We start from the raw sequence: 15,445 nt of genomic DNA on the forward strand, positions 1-15,445 counted from the left end.
GGGTGGCCCGGGGGTGCCGCCGGTCGGGCTGGGGCCGCGGGGCTTTCCCTCACCCTCAGCACCCTTTCTGCATGGCGGGAAGGGGAGGCGGCAGCCTGGGACAGCAGTAAAACCCTTGCCAAGCTGGTGATGGGGTTGTCCAAAAAGGCTTCTCGTTGCGTTTTCGTTATGCAAACCCACAAAATCCACCGTGAGGTGGGCTGAGCTGGGTCAGTCAGCGGCAGGGCTCGGGGCAGAGCTGTCCTGGCACGCTGGCCACGGGTGTCCGTGGCGGTGCTGAGGGCTGAGCTGCTTGCCCATGGGACTCGGAAATGCTGTGACGGGCGCTCGTAGTCCACTGGCAACCTGGGCAGCGGTGACAGGAGCCGTGGGGAGGGGGAGGGTAGGTAGCAGTCATCCACCTTGCCTTGTTTTAGGAGAAGAGGGCTGAGTTCCACTTGGTGCGTGTGGATGTTGCTGTAAGAGCACTCTAAGCATGCCTCAGCAGGCATGGAATATTGCTTTTTTCTGTCATGAAAAAAAGTGTTCTGGACAGACTTGTAAAATTGCAAGGTGATGATCTTAGGATGCTGTCAAACGTCGAAGCCACCGATGCTTTAAGTTTGTGGGTGCAGTGTGGCTGCGCTTGGGTGATTTTCCAGCTTTTCCTTTGACTGTGCGACTGGAGGCTGTTGGTTTCCGAAGTGGCAGACTCCCCAAACACTGCTCCCACCGCAACGCTGTGATTCCCATTTGATTTAGTTGTCTCAATGAATAACAGTAATTAAAAACAGCAATGCATGTGTGAGTTGAGGAATTGTTAGGTATGAATTTGGGATATTAACTTGGTAAGTAGTACTCTGAGAGAACTAACTTCTACAAAAACAAACAAACAAAACTCTCCCCAAAAACCAAAGCCCTCAAACCAGAAAACTACCCTAACCAGCCTCCTGCATCCAAGATGCCTGATACAAAAATACCAAAGCAAAAAGTTTGGGGGTTTCTTCCCAACCTTCTTCCACATGAGAAAGGCAATACGGTCGTTGGAGGAAACCCTTTCAGGTGAGCTTTGCAAACAGTTGTTAATCCCGCTGGTGACATGGAGTGGCATGCAAAGCCAGGGCACTGTAACAAAGAGCGGTGACATTGCTTAACATCCATCGTGCGATGCCTTGGGCTCACTCAGAATTGGGGATAAAAAAATAGCTGGAAGGTATTTGTAACTAAGGAATTTCCGAGTCCTGTAAAGGTGGGTTATATGCGAGTTGTCCCCCTTGGTAACTGGTGAGGAAGAGGAGTATGCCTTCGCTGTAATGGAGAGGAAGGATCAGGCTTTCTGTGTTTGCGCTCTAGTCCCGCATGGGCTGGGATGAGCTTGTCTTTACAGAGCGTGGTGGAGGCTGCAGAGCCGGGAGAGGAATTTCTGAAGGTCTGCCTTGCTCCTGCTGTTGCCTGCCTGGGCTATTTGGGGCAGCTGCTCTGCCCCTGCTGCCTTGGTCCTTGCTCTGTGCTCTGGCCCTGTAGGTGACGAGCTCTTTGGCTGACAGCTGCTCTTTCACAGTGTGTTTATAGTGCCTGGCACAAAGGGCCCTGGGTGTAATTACAGCCTCTTGAAGCAGAGGTAGGAAATGCTGATATTTTTTGCTGTTGTTGATAGTTTCCCCTTGTCTCTTTAAGGTTTTGAAATCCTCAGTGGGGGCTCTGATACCCTATTTCACATTCCAAGGTGTCAAACCATTGTTACTCGGTGACATTGGTACTTTTCAGGAACTATAGCTGTTGGTGAGCAAAAAAGAAAGGGTAGCCAGCCCTTTTTTAGGAGTAAAACAGTTGCGTTTTGCTGGTCTTAACTAACCGGTATTAATTTGTTTGGTTGGGGTTTTTTTCCCCCATGCCTTCCTACAGTATGTGACCTTGTGTTTTGCACTGAGTTTTGAGGTATAGCTGGATGATGAGCCTTGAAATTATCCTCTCTTGCCAAAATAAGAGCGTGGGGGAGGAGAGGCATGGGGTGCAGGAAGGTAATTGGTATTTGAAAATCAGTGCAGTAACATGAAGTCAAGGTTTGGTCAAGAGTGGGTTTTTTTAGTGTGGGTTTTGTTTTTTGTTTTTTTTTTTTTCTGTAAACACAGATTGCTATGGCAGCCAAGTCCATAAATAAACAGGTAATTGCTGAGAGTCTGAGTTGCATTCAAGTAACTTGGCACCACCATGAACGCGCAGAGCTCACATGTTGGGTGTGAAGTGGTTAACCGTACGGTTCTTGGAGGACTGTGTAGATGTGAGAGTGAGACCCAGTGTTTCAGCATGTTAGTCCTCTCTGGTGCTCCTCTGCGCATGTGATGGGTAGGGCTCACTTTCTGCTGCTATTGACAGTAAACAAATCATCTGCTGAGTTTGAGAGAAACACGGTTGGGCTCCTGTGGCTCATCTTCCTGGCAAGGGAAAATAATTCCTGACGGTGCCTCTGCAGCCTCATGTAGCTGAGCTGAAGACCGGCTCAAAGGAGGAGCTTTTGATTCGAAGCAGTGTAGCTCCAAGGTTTTCTGTACAAATTTGTCTAATCTGCGTTTTATGGGAAACACCACTCTTCAATGAGGAAATTCTTAGTTCTCTGGGTGGTCCCTTGAGGCAGCTTTTCCCGCGTTCTCTTTTCTTTTCATCTTTGAGTTTCTTGGGTTGCTTTTGATTGCACATTCTTGTCACGTTTTCAGTAGACAGATATGTGTAGTTGTTCGAGAATGGCTGTTTCCCAGAAAATCAATGAAAGAACTGTCATTCAACTTATTCACAGTTTTATTTTCTAACCTCTTATTTGATTTATTCAAGTAGAATATATAAAGTATGCTTGAATGGCTGTGTATCTCTATGACTCGCTTGGAGAACCGTTCTCTCAGCTGGCAGTGTCAGTGGTGAGGACTGGGAAGACTGAACCAAGAGGAGTCCCCTGAGCCTCTCGTTAGGCAAAATGTGACCTGTTGCCCATGGAGGAGCAGTTTAGGAGCAGGAGTTCACGCTGGCTCTTCTCACTGTGATTGCGTTCTTATGTGTATGTTCACGTGCTTTATTTGTTTATTCTGCAAGTGGTTATAGGATTTATAGGAGTAGAGAGGAGAGGCTGCTCTTTAGCATACGATTTAAATACCGTGTAACCTTGCATTTTTAAGGGCTGTACGTTGCCCTTGAATAGACGTGGCTTCCCTTTCAGTGAGAGCTCGGGCAATTGTCCAGAGTTACAATTCTGAGCTTCATCTTATGTGTATACTGTGAGAATTACTGTCTTATCTGGGACAGTGGTTGTGACCCTCGCACAAGTGGCACCCGACGCCTGAAATGGTCACCCGTCTGCGAGCGTGTGAGGTGATTGTGGGAATGGGTTATGATACTGGCCTTCTTTAAAAGTGGGTGATTAGTGGTGGTGGAGTCAGGTCATTGTGAGGTTAGTGTCCGCCCCTGTTTTATTGCCTTGCGTTCTCCCGCTTTCGATTGCTGTCTGTGTCCTTGACTTTTCTCTGAGAAAGATTGGGCAGCTTCTTCTGGTTATAGTGCTACAATGCTTCACTGGTGGTCTGCTGAGGTGCTGCATAAGCCCTTCTTGAAGGTCAGCTGCGTTGTTTTGGCTGGTCTCCCCTTTTGTCTCTGCCTCGTTTGTGCCACTCTGAGTTCTTGAGTCCATCTTGGCCTGAGTCCCTGATGCTACAGTCTGAAGCTTACCCAGAGGTTGCCCTGCTGCACCAAAAGTGCATTTGTTTTGTTGTTGGCAAGTGCATGGCTGGAGGTGACTGCTCAGTGCTGCTCATACTGTTACGTAGCACGCTGGAGAGTGCTACTTGTGTTACTCACTTCTAATCTGTTTTTTTTGGTTTTCTGTCCCGCAGGTGCCTGTGTCTACCAAGGCTTGTTGTTTGAGGTAGGTAAGCTTGAACGTGTTATGCTGGGGAAGTATTTGAGAAGGTGCTGTTGAACTTGACTCTAGTTCCTGATTTTGTTTATGTCAGCCCTGCAGCTGGAATGGCTGATCTTGCAGCAGGTCACAGAGCTGTGAGCCTTCAGCCTACTGGAAAACAGCAGCAAAATAAATATTGCCCTCGGAGAGGTTCTAAGTTCTCCTTGGGCCTTTGAACCCAACCACTCTCCTTCTCAGCACAGCTCTCCCTGCTTCGAACCGGGGCTCCTTTGTGCGGTCCTCGGCAGGACAGAGGTTATGCTGTGTAAAATGTCACTGTAATGCCAGGGTATGCTCTGTGTTTTTTCCCGTGAATTAATTAATGACAACAATTTAACGCCTTTTTTCACTCAGCTGATTATGGTGAGTACTGTGTACCCTGAGTCTTCTTTAGAAACCCAAAGTATTTTCTTGTATAACTTTCCTCTTCACATGTTCATAATCCATGAATAACTTTGTACAAGAGTGAGAGGTTTTAACAATTTGTAAACAGCGTGTTTTGCTCTGTAACACTTGTCTGCCTTGCTGCGGTACTCTGGGCTGAAAGGAAATGGCTGAGCAACTTCACGTTTCTGGAGTGCTTCTGTACCTGCCTCCAGTCCCACAACAGACTTGCTCAGGGATTTGTTACTGTAGGCTGGGAGGCAGCACGCAGCAGCTGTCAGGGAAAGCCTGGGGTTTTATTGCCCTTAGAGCTCTCCAGCAAAGCTGGATATGTGCTCTGTGTGACACGTGGCCATGGGGTATCTTGGAAATGACTGGTGGCAGGTGCTTCCTTTTGGCCTTCCAACATGGACTCGAGGCCTTGGAAGTTTTTCTGCCCCAAGCAGGGAATGCAGGGGGAATTGCTGGAGGCGAATGTTTTTGGTGGGTGGCTTGGGAGTTAACTGAAGCAGGCTAAAAGTGTTTGCTCCTCTTAATAATGCACTGTAGAGCATCAGTGTCTTAATGGCAGTTGGAAAGTGTGTCTAGATTCCAACTTCAGTGAACTGTGTGGCAGGTCGCTTTCTGCTGAGCGTTGCAGGTCGATAAGGGCAGTATCGGAGCTGAAAGGTTAGCGAGTGAGGGGTTTCATCTGTCACTGGTTACTACTGGTACATCAGGCACAAAATTTTTTTTGCTTTTTGCGGTTTCTTGGTGTTCTGCTGCTTTTCCTCTGCTCTTTCTTTCATTGCTGTTGTGTGTTTGAAATGCTGGTGCGGGTCTCGATAATATCTTGCTGTAGCATTTGTACATAAAGACTATGGGATATTCTAGGTTAGATGCTTCCTGTTTAAAGAACTTGCTCCCAGTATTCTTGATTTTGTCTTTACCTCTATGTTTAGTAACATTATTGTGTTTTTATTAATAAACTGCTTCTGTAACTGTAGTAGTTTTCATTGGCTGTACAAGAGGATTGCTCTGCGGTACAGCTCAGAGCAGATGCAAAACTGCTGCAGGTATACAGCTGGCATTTGTAATCAAGTAGAACTTCAACAACTCAAGCTTGTCATTGTTGGAACGAGGACTTCTCCTGTCTCTTGTTCACTGTCAGGTCTGAAGATGTACCTGCTTTCCTGCCTGAGTGATGTTTGCTGTGGGAATAGGCCTTTGCTTGTTTTTCCATGAGTATTTTGGTATTTCTTCTATTTTGTAGGCACTAATTAACAACTTTTGATTATTCTCTGGAACTGAGTAGAGGTCAAAGGACAGGCTCTGTGGCTTCAGCTAGCAATCTCAGAACAGGTACTAAAGCCACATGGTTTCTGACTCAGATGGGGAAAATAGCACGTGCGATGCACCAAACCTGGGGGCTAGGTGCATCTTCCTCCATAATGCAGCTTCAGGAGTTTCTTTGGGTGACTGTCTTCTCTGAGAAAGCTGGAACTGCCCAGGCAACCGTGGGAATTACAGATGGAAAAGAACCTTTAATAGGACTTGTTTCATTCTCTGCCGCTCCTGACAGTGGTACTGAAGTTGGCTCAGTTAAGCATGATGGAAATCAAACACTAGAGGTAGCGTATGAGTGATTTCAAGGCAGTTGGGACTTGTGGGTTGGTGGCACATAGCTGTGATAGAGCTGCAGAGCTCATGTTACCTTTGCAGAAGGCCGCTGCCTCCGAAATACCAGTTTTGAGAAGGAAGATGACAAGAACAGCAGTCCAGCTACTGCCATCGGTTTGGTTCCTGCAGTTTCCCTGGATTCAGAATGAACACTGTATTAAAAAAAAAAAAAAGGAAATCTGAAGACGTGTGTGAGACACTTGCTCTGTTTTAAAATTTGGTGCTCATAAAGCATTGATATAGCTGTACGATTAATGAAGGCTGGGAGCTGTTGCCTCATGGCTTTGCTGGTACTGCTGTGTTTTTTGGAGCTGGGGAGGAGGATCTTTCTGAATCATGGCTTTGGGATTCTGGAGGTGCAAGTTGAAATTTCCTCTCTTACACGATCGTCTTGATGAATGCTATTTTTTTTTTTTTTTCTCCTTTATCCCAGATCATGAGGAAAAGTAAAAGCCTATTCTACCTGTAATCTGTGTCTTGCTGTTTAATTTTTCTGCTAAGACCGGTGGGAGCTGTGTTCGCTGGCCTCTTTGCACTCCCTCTGCAAACAAGGGCTGGTGCATCTTTTGCAGCGTCGGTGGTGTGCTCGGAAGGACAGTGGCACGGGTTGGTTCCGCTGGCACTTGCAGCTGGCCTGGCAGGGGGCTCTGCGTGGGTCACTCCTGTAATGGAAAACTCTTGGGCGTGTGCGTTGAGCTGGCTTGTCTTCTGCTGCAGGCATGTCTCACTGTCTGTCTTTCCGAGATGTGCTTGTGCTGACACGGACAGAATACTGGAATGAGGCACAACCGGCGCTCCTGTGACAGCTTCAGTCCTTTTCAGTTGGGTTTCTATACCTGTTTGGTAGCATGAACGAAGCCACCTTTGCTAGAGCCAAGAACAGCTTTGGTCTGTTCCCCAAACCATTACCCAGCTTTCAAGTGCAGCTGGTCTTGGACTTGAGCTTTTCCATGTTGCTGTTATTTTATTGACTTGTTCCTTTTAAGTCTGTAGATAAGGTGAGAGGCGAGAAGCTGGGCAGGGGAAACAAAGAGGAACAGATGGACAATTATTTCTTCAGGAGATACTGACACCTCTTGTGCATGCAGCAGCTGCAGAAGGAGCCTTGTGATACCTTGGGTATAGTATCAGGAGGAAGAAGCTGGTGGTAACATGGAACAGCCCCAGGTTTTATAAATGGGTGTGATGAGTAGTGGTGTTATCAGCAAAATTAAAAGGAAAATGCGAGCACAGCTTCAAGCTGTGGCTTGACAAAATTGGACTATTAAGATGGCGTTGGGAAGGGATTTCATTTGGATGTTTCTCTAGCAGTCTTTCCCTTAGCGTTGTGCCGGAGCAGTAGGTGGTTGATGTGCCTTGTGTGGCTGAGCGGGATGTAGATGATGGGAGTAGACCGGAGTGACTTCATCCATAGCTGAGGTGCTCCTTACGCTGGCCTCGTGAGTTGGGCTGTGCTCTGAAAAGCCAGTGTGTAAGGCGAGGCTGTGTCCCAGCCGGGGCGTGCACCGGCTCACGGCTGGAGGGAAGCTGAGCTGGGCTCTGCACCACTGCACTCAGCAGCCTTGGAGCTCTGGCTCGAGCTCCCCTCGTTCATCTTCTCTACTGTCGGCTGCGTCATGGGTTAAACTGAGTTTTACAGTTCTGGGGCCCTGACACAAAAGAGCAGGGATGGATGTGACAGCAGGTTCCTCGCTAGTGGTGCTGCGATGTGCCCAGAGGGGAGCAGGGAAGCAGACTGGGGGATAATTTGTGGTTTTGCATTTGTATATGACTTCGGCAAGTTGCACATAAAAGAAGGTGTTCAGCGAAGAAATCCCACTGACAGGACAAACACGCAAGCGAAGGATGTCAGCTCTATAGAATCTGTCCTGGAGGAGGATTGTGCCTTCTGGGTGTGTTTGCTTACAAACCATTTACTTGCTGAACAGAAGGTTTTTCTGAATGACAAGAAGGCATTGGGCCAAACACTGCGGCCTCACCTGATGGCTCTCGCCTGGACTGGCAGCATCACAGTATGCTGGTGGCAGTCAGCGAGCTGTTGACAACTTCCGAGAGAAATCTGTAGAAACTTTGTGGTTTAAACTATGGTTAGAAACACTGTTTCCTTTCCTCCTGTTATTTGGGGGTTTTCTCCATGTCCAAGTAGTTGTAGGTGAGCTGTTACCAGGTTACCGCGGGAATGCAACGTGCTGCACTTCTTGCTGTATGGCATTTGGCTGTCTTGCTCGCTTCTGCTGCAAACCCAAGCTCTGAAGTCATTTGAAAAACCTTTATTGTATAAATCAAACATTTAAGTGTAGTGAATGCAAGCACTGCAGAGTTGTTTGAATTGTTAATGCTGCACAAGTTCTGCATCTTGCTTGACTGACTTAGCTACTTGTGTATGAAGGGTCAGTGTGTTTCCTCTTGAGGAAGAACACATCTCTCTGTTTCATTTCCAACTGTGCTGAGGAGGTTTGTGTTCCCCCCTTTGTCTTCACCTTCAAGGGAGTTTTCAGATCCATGCAAACAGCGCAGCTGCTTCCTTTGCCTTAGCAAAGAAGAAAACAAAAATTAATTTTTTTTTTTTTCTTAGCTGGAGGGTACTGTAGGTGGGGATGAGGAGACATTGATGCCTCAATGCAAGTAAACGTGTGTGAGATGTATTGGTGAAGTCCACGTCTGCATCTTTCTGCCGGCTGGTTTGTGCCAAGAAGAGTTTTCAGCCCTGGGAGAAGGAGAGGGAAAGCATGGTGCTGCGAGTTAACGTGGGAGTTGGTTTAAATGGGAAGTGTGACTTGATAAATGACACTTCACGTGTGGTAGGCACTGCAATAAGGAAGGACAAGTCCAGCTGAGCTATCTCCAGTGAATTTTTATTTTGTCTGTTGTTTTAAAACATGGACGTTGTCTGTTGCAACAGCTGCTGGTAACACATGTAAGGATGAATTTCTGGACTGGCAGATTCCTTTGGAAGTTTCATGAGACACATATGGGTCTTTTCTAACACTGTAAAGCTCCAAACAAGCCAAACAGCTTTTCTTGAACGGAAATATGTTTTTTATTGTGGAGTTTGAATGAAAATGATGAACCCAATAAAAAGCCCTAACTTAATCCGCAGTAAATGGTTCTGTACTTGTGCTTCTACCGAAAATTTTGCTTCCCTTGAGTTTCCTTTTGAAACTGCCTGAAAAAGGATTCAAGTTAATTAAAATGCTTAATTGACGTGAACATCTTAAAAGAAGAGATGTTGGGTTTAGCAGTCAGTCAGAAGTGCAACATGCCTTTCCCAGAAGAGGAAAAAAAAGAGTTATTGTTGTTCTTCCGATAGCTCAGCTTTTCATCTTTTTAATTCTGCTCTGCAATCAGTCATGGTAGAGGTCACAAAATAATAACTAAAAAAAATCATGTTGACAGACACCTATTGTATAAATACAGTTTCTATCAGCTCTATTATAAATCAGATCATCAACTTAATTATATGCATTAACTGTGATTTTTCATAAACGCTTGCGAGGAGCTGGACTGATAGGGGAGAACACCAGCAAAAGGTAAGGAGATGAAGTGGTGGAGGCCTGGAGCTGTGTTATGCCGGAGGTAGCTGCTTGCTCAGCTTCAGAGATGTTTTTTACATAATTACTTTTGGCTTCTTTAGCCCATTTCAGTGGCAAATACAATCAGAGTGGAGAAACAACATGGTACTTTCAAGTTCTGTGTCTGAAGAAAAAAGTGCATGAAAATGTTGATGCTAAAAGTTTGAAGGTTGTGACAATAAAACCATTTGAAGTGTCTGATGTGACTGACTGCATATTACAATGCGTTCTTGTTCAATAAAGTAACCCTTAAAATAGTCTGATAAACTTGGCTGCGTCTTGCAGTTACATGTGTACATTTTCTTGTCAGAAATTTAAAGAATGACTGATTTTTATGCTTCTTAAGTCACATTTCTGTTCCCATCTGTAGTTTGTGCTGAGTCAGAAATCAAAGGGGAAATCTAATAAATAGAAAATGCTTTTTTTCCCCCTAATTTTAAGTCTCTGGTTCTGGATAGCTTCTATTCTGAATAAATTTAGTGACTATTTAAAATAAACGTAAGCGGGTGCGGAGCACTTCTGCTTGGGGAATGTTTCAAATTAGCAGTTGAAAATGAGCTTTACTTCAATTTCTGTAGGACAGGTTACTACTGAAAAATGAGATCAGAATTGAAAATTTCTGTTGGAGGTTTTGCTTGCTAACTTTTATAGTGGTCAAAATGTGTTTTGGTGGTGTGGGTTGTTTGGGTTTTTTGTTTGTTTAAATAATGCAATTTAAATGTCACTACTTAGCCTGGGGATACATCCTCAGCCCCACCGGGGAACAAAGCTGTAAATTTCTGTTTATAACATGCATATAACACCTTGTAGCTATAAACTCTCGTTTACAGCAGCATGAATCTCCCCTCTCTGTAATGTTCAAATGACGTTTTACAGAACGCTGTGGTAGTATCCAGCTTGCTGGGGGGTACCTCTTTGAGCCGCCTGCAGTCCGCACTCTCGATTTGCTCTTCTGCGGTCTCCCATGTTGATGGGAGCAGTAGGGAGGTGTAATGAGTTGTTTGTGTTGGAGGCTTGAAAGATCAAGGTTGCTTTTTCCCACTGTTGCAGGGTGGCCGTATTCTTGTAAGTGTGAGTTGACTGATATCCTATATACGATGATTTTCATTTATTGAACAGATAGGATTAGATGCCGTGACTCTCCCAGGACTTCAGAGAGTAAGGATGGAAAGATGGGGGGCATTTGGTGCAGCGGGGGCCTGATGCTGTGGTGCTGTTGTGCAGTCTTTTCAGCCTGTTTAGAGCAAACGCGTAACACTGAATAATTATTTTATGCAGTGTGCAGGGCTTAATATCCAACTTAGCCTTCCTTTGGAATGGCAGTGCAAGGTGATGGAAAATAGACCTTTCAATTTACATGAGTGGTATGTGGTTAAGGTTTGTTAATATAACAATGAGATGCTTCTCGTGTAGGAAATCCGTTCTGCTTCTGGGTTTCAGAAAGCTGAGATCAAATGAAGATCAAAAACACAAAAGTGTTTTTTTGAATAAAGCATGTGCTGCATGTGTGTTCCTTCTTTGTGTTCCTTGAAAATAACAGAATAACTTGAGGAATGGGGTAAGCTTTTCTATTTCATGGTACCAGGTAAAAGATGAAGATTATTCTCCTGAAGATGCGGTGGATTCTTGTCTCTTAATCAGTAAAGAGGTTTTTTTGTGGAGCGAGGCACACAATTTCACATGTAATAATTCTTCTTTTATATGCTAGTGGTTCTCATAAAGAAGATTTCTAAATGCAATTTTTTGGTCTGAGAAAATGAACTTACATTTTATAAGGAAACACAACACTGTCAGAGTTGCTATGTTCTAGAATTATCACATTTATTTTGTTCGTAGCAGCTTGAAACTTGTTCTGAATGCTAACTACCACGTAGCGTAAACTTGGTAACTTATTCATGTTGTGTATCTCAATATAAGGGGTTTGACATAGTCTGTACGATCAGTGCAGTTTGTATATTGGTGGTGGTTTTTTTTTTTTTAGTCCCTTATTCACCTCTACCTCTGAAAAGAGGTCCTGTGGAGCTCCAACATGTTTACACAACTATCAGCTCTATTAAAAACTTTTGTAACAAGGAAGTGCTGAGAGTTGGGTCTTAAAGTTTCTTAAAAACCCAGAAGGATCTGCTTAAACTATACCCCTACCCTCCTCTAAGCAGAGGTGAATTACACTTTGGTTGGAAGACTGTGGCCCTCATCCAGAGCTCTTGGACATCTCCGTAAGCTGTTCATTTTTCAGGAGTGTCGTGAGGGTATTCACACATCAGAAATGAACTGTGGCTTTGCCTGTGGAAAGGTAAATGCTGCTCTTAGTACTCGCTATGTCTGCATTTCAGTGAAGAAAGCAGCAACTGACACAAGTTGCAACTGAAGGGCTCTTCATAACAGGAAAACCAAATTCATACAACACAAACTTTGTTTCAATGGCTGCCTGTATCTTGCCCTGTCCTGGATGTGCAAGGAGATAAAGACAGGGACAGGGGAAGGGGCGGAGGGTGGCTGGGCTGGCCCCGTCTCTGGGGCCAGGCTCTTTTTTCCTACAGCTTGGACCCGTTGTTGGTCACGCACAAGGAGCATCTTTCAATTCCCCCTGTGCTCGGAGCTGGGTAGGAGTTTGGGTCCCTGCAGCCCCTGTGTCTGGGAGCACCACGTTGCATCTGCAGGGCACCTTCTTGGTTTCTCCGGGCGCTGTTCTCCACAAGTAGCCATGTCCTTCTTCATGAAATACCTAAGCAGTGGTGAAGCAGACTTCACTATGTCAAGCACTGCGCCTTAACATTTAACCTGATGCAACTCAAGCACGAAGCTGGTGTCTTTGCCTTACCCTGAGATGATTTATCTGCTGGAGATAGGTGTTTCACAGCTCTCTGCAGTGGGCTGCAAGTACACTAAATTTATCATCCAGTTCCTTCCTTTTCTACTCTCCTGTGCCTATGTACGTGTCTGTCTTTTTTTTCATGGTACGCTTGCTGGTCAGAAATTGTTCTTTTTCCTCTCTGTGTAAATGGGATCTTGTAGTCTGGCAGTCCAAGTCCCAGTGGTGAAGTCGCGGTCCTCCTTGGGTGTCTGTGCATGTTTAAGAACAGCCTTTGGCCCCGGGTTTGAACCTGGGGGTGCTTTTTCTAAATGTTCAGGCACATGCGGTGTTTGTGGCAAAAAGAGGTTTTGAAACAACTCATCTTTACTTGAGATAGTGCAAAAGAAACAGGGACAAATTAATTCCTTGAAAGAGACAATGCTATGGCTTTCCAGCTGTAATAGAGACTCTGGGCTGTCCACCATGACTTTCTGCAACCTCTTTTTTTTTTTTTTTTTTTTTTTTTTTTTCCTTTTTTTTTCCCCTTGAAAGTGTGTGTCTGCTGGCTGTGATATTCTGCTTTGGGCATCTTTCCTCTCCATCCTCTGTCCTGGCTGGTGACAGACTTGCGCTTTAATCTCCACTGGGTTGTGGGAGGTGGTCTGGCGTCAGCCTTATTTGGCGACCAGGCTCTTTACAAGAGCTGCCCTGTTCCATGTTTTCCGTTTCAGTGATCTTCCTGGATGGTAGCTGTTCATCCGCAAACACCGGTTTAAGTAGATGATTAACATTTAATAACACAGTTATAGGAGCTATATGCCAGAGCCTTGGCAGGAGATGTTGGATCTCTCACGGATTCATTCACCAGCACAACAATTTAACAATTACCCAGTGTTTATAAATTTCACAAGTCATTGTGCCTTCCATCTTCCTGGATGCATTTGAAGAGCCTTGTTTAGGAAATAATGTCTTGTAATTTGTCATTTACATTTCCTTTTTAAACGCCCAGCATCAAAAATTCCTTTTTCCTTTGCTAGGTCACTTCCTCATTCCTTTCCTCTCCTTGACCTTAAGAAAACATTGATCAGGTTTCCCATTTGCGTTTTCTCATTAGAGTAGGGCTTGCGATGTCTAGTTAAATGGTAAAAGAAATGATAGAAATCAGGTTTTGCCAGTGGAAAAAGCCTATAATGCGTTAAAAGTTGAGACCTGTGGTCAGTGCAAAGTCATGTAGCTGTAGAAAGGTGACAGCCTACATCACCCGGGGACCTGCTGCCACTGGGCTGAAACTGGCCACGAACCATTGTCCTACTGGTATGTGTGCCCCTAAACTGGGCCTTGCATTGAAAACTTTCCTGTACTTGGTTTGGGAGTACGAGTGCCAGCTTTGGAGTTGGAAGCAGAGTCCCACAGCTGATGAAAATGTTGGGAGAAAATAAAATAGCTGTCTCCATAGTGGGTTACGTGATGAAAGCAGAAATGGAAAATGGTGCTCATCAAATCTGTCAATTTATTATGTTCTTATGAAAGCATAAGCCCAGGCTGTTCTCTGGAGCAGCGATGTATGTCTGTAGTTTAGGTCAGCAGCAGTTTTGTTCAGTAGGGTTAGTAGGGGTAGGTTTATGTGTGCATACATGTATACGAGACTCGGCCCCTTTTTGTGTCCGAGGGGCTTGCAGTTGTGCTGGGCAGCGGCAGATGTGTGTGCCACGAGCAGAAGAGACAAGGGGGTGTTTGGGTTGGAAGTCAGAGCCTGCTTTCCCAGAAGGGATTTCATTGTATCTTTCTGTGTCAAACACGACTTTAGTTTTGAACAATCAGCCCTTGCTTTTCTTCTTTCTTGTCGGAGTCGTAAATGACAGTTCACTTGAAAAATGGTTTTCCCCCTATTCAGCATAATAATTCAGAGCTGCAGAAATCACCCGGTGGGGCACGGTTCTAGAGACGGTCATCTTGCTGTTCTTATGGGCTACTCAAAAACCTGTCATCATATTCCAAGAACATAACATTAATGTTCGTCAGATGACTTTTAAAGGTCTTTGAATTGATCGAGCAAGTCAATATCGTTTTAATTATCCCCAGACAACGTTTTACAGAAGTGGTGTTTACACTCTGAACGTGCGTGTACGTCAGTAGCTTTAGGAGGGAGAAAATGAAGATGGGAGGCTGGAGCGAAAAAGTCAGGAGAGTTTGTGGTTCCTATTTTGTGTTAGAAAAGAAACAAAAAGATCATGTGTTGGAAAGGAATTTGAAAGCGTGCTGTCATGAAAGGAGCCCACTGAAGGTGATTTAAGCTCACTTGCTTGTAGCTGAAAGGGGGGGAGGGATGTAACCTCCAGATAGAGGTGCAAGAGCAAGTCTGTTTTCAGTCTCGCTTTTCTGCTAGCACCTACCCACACACGCACACTCACCAGTCCCTGTGAGGAAGCAGTTTCTTTGCATATGTCTCTTCCCTTGGCATATGGGGTAGAGGCTCGTTGCGTTACTGGGACTGCAGCATGCGCTGCGCTAACAGGAAGGTTCGTCCTGTACCCAGCAGATGGAAGAGAGAGGTTTACAGCTCCCTGAAGGGAAAAAGGAGTTTTGTCCACCAGTTTTTGTGCTTTGAGGACAGATCGCTTTAGCAACAGAACTTGAGATGTTTGCTTTCTTTGTTTGCTGTAGCTCACTGGAGCAAGCAATTGCCCTAATGTGTGTGTCTGAGATGTCCTTTCAACTTCCTAAATACACATAGATTCTCTCTATGTATCACTCGGTACAGGCGTGGGCAAGTCCCATTGAAGGCTTTTGTGATCTGGGAACTTGGGCTGTTTTCTTCTAATGTTGCTTTCTCCTGGAGCGGGGCTACCAGATACCAAATCTGAAAAAGATGTTGTAAAAACCAATGCGGTAGTTTGAAAAATAATTGGCCTTGGATATGACTACCGAGAACTAACAGAACTTTGCTGTACTTTTTTTTTATGACCTTCAAAGAACTTTTGGATTGAATTTGTAAGGTAACTGAGGGAAGTGGATCCCCAGCTCCTTTTGGCATTGACTGGAAATTGGGCACTTTCCTCTAGTAAGAGTATAGGAAAATGCTAGTCTGAATTTTTAGACAGAAAAGTGAAG

This window comes from Egretta garzetta, unplaced genomic scaffold (genome assembly GCF_000687185.1).
Source record: "Egretta garzetta isolate BGI_Z169 unplaced genomic scaffold, ASM68718v1 scaffold77, whole genome shotgun sequence".
NCBI lineage: Eukaryota > Metazoa > Chordata > Aves > Pelecaniformes > Ardeidae > Egretta > Egretta garzetta.